The sequence below is a fragment of the Gekko japonicus genome, unplaced genomic scaffold (assembly GCF_001447785.1).
Source record: "Gekko japonicus isolate JY-2015 unplaced genomic scaffold, Gekko_japonicus_V1.1 scaffold1053, whole genome shotgun sequence".
Taxonomy (NCBI): domain Eukaryota; kingdom Metazoa; phylum Chordata; class Lepidosauria; order Squamata; family Gekkonidae; genus Gekko; species Gekko japonicus.
In genome coordinates, this window is record NW_015177042.1 from 189,190 (window position 1) to 198,796 (window position 9,607).

A 9,607-nucleotide genomic window follows, 5' to 3' on the forward strand; every position below is an offset into this window, starting at 1 on the left:
AAACATGGCTAAGCCTCCTTCCCTAGTCTGAGCATTTTTAACATTTCTTCCTGGCTAGAGTAAGATTCCTGAGTAGATTTATAAGAGTTTATAATAGTGCCAAAGCTTTATATGGTCTGTGGCTGTCTTTTAGATGTGAAATAAGAGAAAAGCTCTTTTAACAGACTAAGCAGTTACATGGTTTCTCCTTGTGTGGGTTCTTAGATGCTGTTAAAGACAGTGATGCTGACTGGATATCTTTCCACCCTCTGAACGCTCAAAAGGTTTCTCCCCTGTGTGGGTTCTCTGATACTATTGAAGACGGCCACTCAACCTGAATCTCTTTCCAGATTCTGAACATTCAAAAGGTTTCTCCCCTGTGTTGTGTTCTCAGATGCTGTCGAAGACTGCCAAGATGACTGAATCTCTTTCTACACTCTGAGCATTCGAAAGATTTCTCCCCTGTGTGAGTTCTATGATGCTGTTGAAGAATCCACCTCTCACAGAATCTCTTTCTACACTCAGGGGTTCTCCGATGCTTTTGAAGATGGCTACTCTGACTGAATCTGTTTCCACACTCTGAGCATTCAAAAGGTTTCTCCCCTGTGTGGGTTCTCTGATGTTGTTGAAGATGGCTACTCTGACTGAATCTCTTTCCACAATCAGAGCATTCAAAAGGCTTCTCCCCTGTGTGGGTTCTCTGATGCTGCTGAAGAGTGCAACTCTGACTGAATTTCTTTCCACATGCAGAACATTCAAAAGGTCTCTCCCCTGTGTGGATTCTCTGATGCTGTTGAAGATGGCTACTCTGACTAAATCTCTTTCCACATGCAGAGCATTCAAAAGGTCTCTCCCCTGTGTGGATTCTCTGATGCTGTTCAAGATTTCCCCTCTCACTGAATCCCTTTCCACACTCTGAGCATTCAAACGGTTTCACCCCTCTGTTTATTCTTTGGCGCACAAGGAGCTGTGATCTAGTTTTGAAGTATTTTCCACACTGAATGGATGTACTTGCATTCATTATTCTCTGCTTTGGAAAATGTACATTATGCTTTCTTCCATCTCTCTTCTCAACCATATGACTTCCTTTCTTTCTCTTAGGTCTGCCTAGATTCCTGACATTTTCTTTCAAGTCTTCATTTTTAACTTGATCTGCTAACTGTTGATCAAGTTCCTCACCCTCCTCATTCCTCTGATAATTCTCTGCTGGAATAAAGAGAGGGTCCCATTAACGCCTCGGAAGGCAGATAAAGGCCAAAGGCATCTATAGGACTACGGTAGGAAAGGACTGGTGGTCCTTTGGCCTCCTCCAGGTTGCCTGATCTTAACCACCACCACCTTTCCCCAGAATATCTAATATTTAAGGACACCTCATCCCCTCAAGAGCCACAGCTGAGTTCTTGCTCAGAAGGAGCTCCTGACCCTCAAAATCCCAATCCCCAGAAGGCCTTCCTCCCTTCTTTACCCACTGTGCAGTATGATTGTACCAAACCAAACACTGCTCAGAAGTGATTCAGAAATCCCCCATGGCTATTCCTTGCCTCTTCCCTTGACAAAACCATGAGGGATACTCACTGTCAGCCAGCTCATTTGGGAATGAAATATGTTCTTGAGATCCTCTTGAGAAACTCTCCAGCCTTTCTTCAGATGCGAGTCTGTTGTCTGTCTCCACCAAAGTCTCTCTTATACTTCTGGCTTCTTTCACAGAGAGAGGGAGAAAGAGAGAGATCATTCTTATATGGGGAAGGAGAAAAATTCAAGAGTAAAAATTCTTCTGGAAGGATGGAGATTAAAGATTAAAGGCCACAATCGGAACTAGTATAAGGGGGATGGATTTGTGAGGCAAAGCACCCTACTTCCCCCTCAAGGGTTAATGTGATTATTAAGTGGTCTTTCCAGGTATTTTTGACTTGAGTCTCCCTGCAGCTAGCATCCTTATCTTTTGCAAGGTTGGGCTCAAGATTATGGTAATTGGTTAATCATGAGAACCTGTATCCAGATGTGTAACCAAGAGGGGGGATTAGGAGGCCGCTGACAGCCTCTGGACAATACCATCAAGAAGTACCCTTGATTGGATCATTAGCACCACCTGACCCTAGAGAGCATAACATGGGTATAGAAGAAGAGATTGGATTTATACCCCGCCCTTCACTACCCAAAGGTGTCTCAGAGCGGCTTACAAACTCCTTTCCCTTCCCCTCCCACAACAGACACCCTGTGACGTAGGTGGGGCTGAGAGAATTCTTGACAGAAACTGCTCTTTTTCAAGAACAGCTGTGCCAGAGTTATGGCTTGCCCAAGGTCATCCAGCCAGGTGCAAGTGGAGGAGTGGGGAATCAAACCCGGTCCTCCCAGATTAGAGTCCGCGCACTTAACCACTACATGCTAACTTTATGCTCATGCCATGGTATGAAATTTTCTTGCTTCATCATGATGAAAAGTTTTATGTAGAGTAACTCAGGCTACAACTGGAATACTTATGCTGCAACAAGAGGTGCCATCTAATGCCATGTCTTTCATGTAGTAGAACCACTGGTCCCTCTAAGCTGTGGAGTCTTGTGAGCAAAAATTCTACTTTGTGAGCTACTGGCATTAAAGTTGTCAGCGAGCAATTGAGCTACTGCATCAACTAGTTTGCTCTGGAGCCATCCTTCCTGCGCTAAGACAAAAATGTGTGAGCTGGAGGCTAAAAAACTGTGAGCTAGCTCACACTAACTCATCTTAGAGGGAACACTGATTAGAACAGTTAGCTTTTCTTGTTTTTCTGTTGCTGAGCTGTAGAAACTGTGCTGTTTAGTGATGTGTCATTTTTACATCCTTAACACACACATACTTTTTAAAAAGGGGTCTGCTTTACTTGTGGGCACTCTCCTCATGAACCTACTGACCTGGGGGCTGTCCAGGTACAAAGACTAGTGACCCAGGAAGACCCATTTCTGTTTTTTTGATGAGATCATTTCCAGATCAGAGGCAGAGCAGATGTTGGTAATCCCCCTGGCAACAGAGAAATGAGGGTGTGGTCCTTTCCAGAGTCTTCCTGTCTCTCATCCCCACCTTTGCCCCAGGCCAGGACACCTTCTCTGTCTTGGATGATGGCCACAACTCTGGCCTCAGTTGTCCCTGGTGAACTAGTGGGACAGGTGTCAAAATGGTGTATTGCTATTCAATATTTTGATTCATGGCTCATCCCAATGGCAGCAATTTGCACCTTTGGCACCTATGAAAGATCCTTACTCAGAGAGGCCACGCTCCCATAGTTCTCCAGCATGACTTCCCTGTAGAGAGCTCTCTGGCCCGGATCCAGCAGGGCCCATTCTGCCTCCGTGAAATACACAGCCACCTCCTCAAAGGAAATGGGAAACTGAAAGAAAAAGCAGATTCCATCATCAGAGATCACATCAGGCAGAGATTGCACACTGGAAGCGTGTATGGTTTGAGGATGTATGGTTTGGCATGGGTAAAGGGAGCGATGTTCAGGACATCTTATAGAAACTGCACAAGCAAGAGCCCCCATGAAAAAGGAGGGAGACCCAAGTTTTCCCCTGCTGATCTCCCCTACCTGGGCTGTAAGTGCAGCAGCTGTTTCCACACCTCCAAAAACACGATGGCTCAACAGCATCTCTCCACTGCCTGTTAGTAAGAGAAAGGATGAAGGAAGGGTGCTTGTGATGACTTCCTATTCCATCGGCTTGTTTTCTTCCCTGCTTCACGCACCTCCTTCCCAGGAGTCTGAAACCTTGCCTTGTGTACACTCAACAAATTCTTTAACAGTTTTTTACTAAATTCTGGAAGAGGAGAATTTTGACGGAAGAGAAGTATCAGGTATCTATGAACCTTGGAAGTCATAAATGCTGCAACATATTACAGACTTCTGTGAGACTTCTGTCTGGGCAGGCGGGGGAAACAGAGTGTGTGAAAATGACACATCCACCATCACATTCAGCTCAAAACTCAGTTGTGACTGAAGCACATCTGGAACCTCTAGGGTAATATCAATGAGTTTTCAGAGTGTCTGTTGTCATGCTAATGTCACGACCAGGTTTTCAGTCAGACCCAACATCAACATGACACCACATCTGTCCCAAGACACATCCGAAACCCCCTCCCCAACGATCCTGAGGGGCGTCGCGTCATAGCTTGCCATCTCTGCTTCAGCATCCTGTTTCCCACAGTAGCCCGCCAGATGCCCCTATAAGCAAGGGGACAGAAGCCAAATTTTCCCATGATTATTGGGCCCCTAGGAACTGGTTTTCAGAGCTCTTTTGCCCCGGGAGGGGGAGGCTTCCTTTATTTAAATAGCTCCATCGAGGTTTGTCTACCTTTTCTCTTTTGAGCCACCTTGAATTCCTCTTCTGGAAGGAAGGTGATTTGTGAATATTTAATAGGAGGAATTGCCCTCCATGAATTTGTCTAAGCCTGTTCAAGAGGCATCACAGTTAGTGGACACTGAGTGCCACAAATTAACTATGTTGTGTGAAGAAGTATTTAATTCTTTTCCTGACCTGAACTCTCTACCCATCAAAGTCAAAGTGTGCCCCAATCTCATTCAGGCATGGTGAGTCCTTACCACAGGAGAGGACATCTTGGGCACCCTCCTGGGCCTGCGCCCTCTGCCCTTGCTCCAAGGAAGCTCCTTCCATCTCAGGGAATGTAGCTTCTTTCTTCACGGATGGTGCCCACATCTGAAACAGCAGTGAGGGAGAGGGGTAACAGATGGAATGGCAAAGAGACCAAGAAATGGATCCTGCCCCACTCCCAGACTCTGCACCCTTCCATCAGCAGACCTGGTGAGTTATCTGGAGGGATAAGAAATTATCTAGCAGAAGAGGCTCCTGCAGGAGGCTGTTAAATCCCCCGTTTGGATGATTAACACTTGGATAGATGTCTGGCAGGGAACCTTTAGGATAAGGCCAGATATCGTTGCTTGAATTGGACATTATCTGGAAGGAATCCCCTCCCCTGTTCTGCCTGCCTCTTCTCCTCTGCCTGACTCAGGAGGAAACCTTCGGCCAGGGAAACTGCCTGGGAACTGGTCTCTGGCCCGCATCCTCTGACCCAGCTCTCCATCCCCGGGGGCAGGATGGCCAGGAACTTCTCCAGGATCACCAGGTCCAGGATCTGCTTCTTGGAACGGCTCTCCGGTTCCAGCCAGTGGTTGCAAAGTCCATGGAGCTGGCTGCAAACCTCTCGGGGCCCATCAGCCTCGTGGTAGCAAAATTTCCGGAAGTGTCGACAACGTACATCTGAGACTGCAGTGAGCTGATAACAAATTTCTGTCACCGGGCTTCCCCAGAATTCAACACCACTCCCACCTTGGGTGGGATGGGAGCCTTTCCTTGCTCTCTTGCCAGTTCCAGGTCCTCCTGGGTCCTGCTCTTCCATCTCTTTACCCTTCTCCTGGGTCACCTCTGACTGTGTAAATATGCCTTTGGTCTCTTGGCTATGAAGACAGGCTTCTCTCTGGGGGGGAAGGAGAGACACAAGAGAGTAACATGGAATATAAAAGAGAATGGAGATACATCACTGAACATCACAAAACTTTCACATGCTAAGGAGACACATGAGAATTGCCCTAGGAACATTTCATCATGGATCGTATAGCACACACCTATAATGACAAACATTACAGATCCACCAACACGCACTCCAAGTTTGTCAGAACTTGGTTCAACTATTTACAGTATATGACAGAAAGAGATCTTCTTCCATCCAACCCAGCATACATTGAATGGCTTAACTTTTAACTAATCGAAGAACTCAAAGTAGTATTCACAACTATCTCACTTATACAAGGAACATACAAAATAGGTTTATATGATTTCTAAGCTTATTCTGGGATAATGTGCAGTTAGATATTTGCTCTTACTAAGCTTATTACAAAGGTTTTCTGGTTACAGAGTTTGTTTTATGAAAAAATGTAAAAGATTGGTTATATTTGTAATAATTCACTGTATTTCTTAATAAAATTTTAACATAAAAAAATACACTTTAAAAAAAAAAGAGAGAGAGAGAGAATTGCCCTAGTGAATCAAAAGGGCTTCTTGTGGTTTGTAGACCGGGTTTAAGATCATTTTTCTTTATAACAAACCAAGCTATTTTAGATATGTCTTCATGATTGTTTGGGAAAGTTAACTGTCTCTTTTTGGCTCTTTAAGGATGTTAACAAGCTTAGCCTCTTATTATATAGGCTTAGTCCGTCCTAGGGGCTAATTTTTAAGACAAACCCAAAAGGACAAGAGGGACTGGTGACCCCTTTACCATTGTACACATCTCTTCGACAGGCCAGAAGTGTTAGGCAAGAGCTCTGTCCAAGCACCCAACTGAAGAGAAGGGGCAGGAATGTGTCTGTGTGAAGAAACAGCAGCTGAAATCAGGAGAGAAAGGGAGACAGGCTGAGGCCAGAGAAGTAAAATTTCCGGAAATTTTGAAGCTCTGGAAAAAAACCTGTTTTTCCCCCATTTTTTCCCGGGAAAAAACAGAAATTTTCGGAAAAATTGAAAAAAATGCTACATTAGCACTTCTTTTGTCTTTTCTAGATTGAAAGTCATTCTGTTACTTTAGGAACATAAAATATGACTATGGACATTTTTACTTGGCATGAAATGATCACAACTAGCCTATTAAAAATATAGTGTATCCAAACAGTTATTACAAACAAAATACCCGCCCACATGCAAAAACAAAACTGAAACCTTTTTCTTTTCTCGTGACAATAGCACCTCCTAAAGGAAGAAATGCCTCTTGTTCTTGCATTGGAGAGTTCAGTTTGTAACCTAAGACTTGCTTGTCCTCAATGCACAGAAATTAGATCAATCTGATACCATATGTTAGGGCCTTCACATCTCTAGCTGAGGCACAGAAATGCTCCCTCTGAGCATCTGAAGGGGGGTAGTGGAGCTGCTACTCTGTGGGAATTCCTCTGGCTTCCACCCTTGCTCAGCTCTGCCAGATATTTGCCATTAAAGCTAATAGTACCAAGACACCAGAACGCTCCAGGGCTTTCTTCTTCCAAGGGAAACCAACCCAAGTAAACAGTAAACAGAGCGGCTTACAAAACTTTGTAATGTATTATTTTTAACTGTTATGTTTTAATTTGTATTATGTATGTTTTTATTATGTATTTATGTTATTGGAAGCAACCCTGAGCCTGCTTTGCAGGGAGGGCGGGGTATAAATCAGACAATAAATAAATAAATAAATCTCCTGCTCTTCCTCTCCCCACAGCAGACACCCTGTGAGGTAGGTGGGGCTGAGAGAGCTCTTTGGAGGACTGCTCTTGAGAAAACAGCTCTTCCCAAAGTTTAGAGAGAGGTTGCGTTGATCCACATTATTGTCATTCCTGCTTGTGCCACGGCAAGAGATTGGTGACAAACACCAACTGAGAGATAGAGTTGAAAAAGACATACGAAACCGCTGTTTAATCCTAGGAAAGTGTGTTCTCTTTATCTCTTACATTCCTTGGAACTACATGTTTTCAAACGGAGTGATAAACACTGTTCGGGAACTTGTATAACGAGGACTCCTCAGTTTGCTTTGCACACTTTACAGCTCTGTCAGGACGTCTCAAAGAGTAAACATTTCAGGAGCTCAGCCAAAACAATGTCAAGAATAACTACATCAAGATTTTGTATTGTTTTGTATTATACTCATATTATCATTTACTGGCTTTGCTTATGTTCATGAAATGTACTTCATATATAATGAATGAATGAATGCTAGTTAATACAGGAAATTTGTTATAAGGAAATTTGGTATAATAATACAACTAAGTGCGTTAAAGATATAGAAGAGAAATTTTCTTTGGTGAGCCCTATTTTTCTTATTCAGCTTTGCAAGATCTGGCTGAGCTGGGTGAAGGAAAGTAAGAGAGAAAGGCGAGACTATTGGAGAAAATGACCTGTAGGCTGACAATTACTGTAGCGGCTATCAGCATACTGGCTTAGTTGTACAATCTGTTCAGCTAGTTTGGAAAGGGAATACCAGCGTTGGAGAAAGGGAAGTTTAGACTGAAGGATTTCACAGCCTTTAGACTATGTGTGTGTGTTATTTCTATGTTCTAATGTGGAGTTTTAAATATATGTTGTTGTGACCTAAAATGTAGTCCTGTAGAGTAAGAAATGGGCGCATGAGTGAAGTGTGTTATAAGCGTGATATGACTGGATGGTAGAAGAAGTGTTGGTTTTATACCTTGCTCTTTACTACCCAAAGGATTCTTGGAGTGGCTTGCAATCACCTTCCCTTCCTTTCCCCACAACAGCCTTAGGAGGTGGCACCTTCAATGTTTTGGAGGATCGAAACCAATGTGGCAGAGAAAAATTCCTTCCAGCCTTGCAGAAAAGAAGGACCCCCCCCTTCAAAAAACTGCCCCCTGAATCTCTTCCAGATGAAGTTTCCCTTACCTGAGTAGGGTGCATAGTGGCAGTTTCCATTCTATGCTAAAGAGGACAGGATCCAGAATGTGACACCAATGCCGCCCCACTGCCTGTCAAGGAGAGAAACAGATGGAAGAACTTTGACCCTTTGTGCTGGCTTTTACCGGGACATCTTACCTCCTTCACAACTAAGGATGTAAAATTTCCAGATATTTTGAAGCCACGTGGAAACACACACACACACACACACACACACACACCCGGTTTTTCTTCTTGTCCTTTTCTCAGGAAAGCTGAGACTCCACAGATTTTGTTAGCCTTTATGGGGGCTCCTGGACTCTTCCTCTTTTCTACTGCAGTCTTCTACAGACAGATTAACATGGCTACCCATCTTGCTTTTCCCAGACAGTCAAAGCGCCCTTCCTCAGAGAAGGCAGTAAAAAATCCAAGTTATGGCAGCCACTGTAGAGAAGGGGGGGGGGGGTGTTGTCCTTATAACTGTGAGGCGGGGATGATGTGCTTGGGAAAACTTTTCTAGGAAGAGACAGAGGCCACCTTCCCATGGAGGAAGACATGGAGTCTCGGGGTGTCCCCCCCAAATCCTGGAAAGGAACCCCGTTTCAGTGCATCGCCTCCAGACGCCAAGGGAAGGCGCCTGAGCTCTCCCCCCCCCAAATAAGCTACTGCAGGGAGCCTCCCGGCTTTGCAGTGGGGAACGCCAAGAGACACCCACCCATCCACCCTCCGGCGTCGTGGATGGTTCGGCTTCAGGGCCCTAAAGGAGAGGGTGGCCTACTAGTGTTCCCTCTAAGCTGAGTTAGTGTGAGCTAGCTCACAGTTTTTTTAGCCTCCGGCTCACACATTGTTGTCTTAGCTCAGGGAGGACGGCTCCAGAGCAAATTAATTTATGCAGCAGCCAAATCACTGACTCAGAACTTTAGTGCCAGCAACTCACAAAAGATAACTTTTGCTCCTCACAAGGCTCCACAGCTTAGAGGGAACATTGGCCCGCTTCCTCTCCTTAGGCAGGCGGCTGCCTATCTCTGGCCTCCCCCCATTCGCACTGCAAGGAGCCCCTCCGAGGCTCGGGGCTCCTCTTCCTTCGGCTAAGCCCCTCTGGGCGCCCCCAGGAGCTCCCCCCCCTTACTGACTTACTCATCCCGTCCCTCCCCCGATGCATTTTTACCTCCTGGACTTCGCACCACCGAGAAGGAAAAGTCCTGCAAGAGTGGGGGGGGGGGGGGGGGGGGGAGGGA

At 45.2% G+C, this 9,607-nt stretch overlaps 1 pseudogene; it reads right to left on the minus strand.

Moving 5' to 3' along the window:
• LOC107124586 overlaps positions 1-9,607 on the minus strand; it is a 175,474-nt pseudogene that overhangs the window by 61,063 nt on the left and 104,804 nt on the right.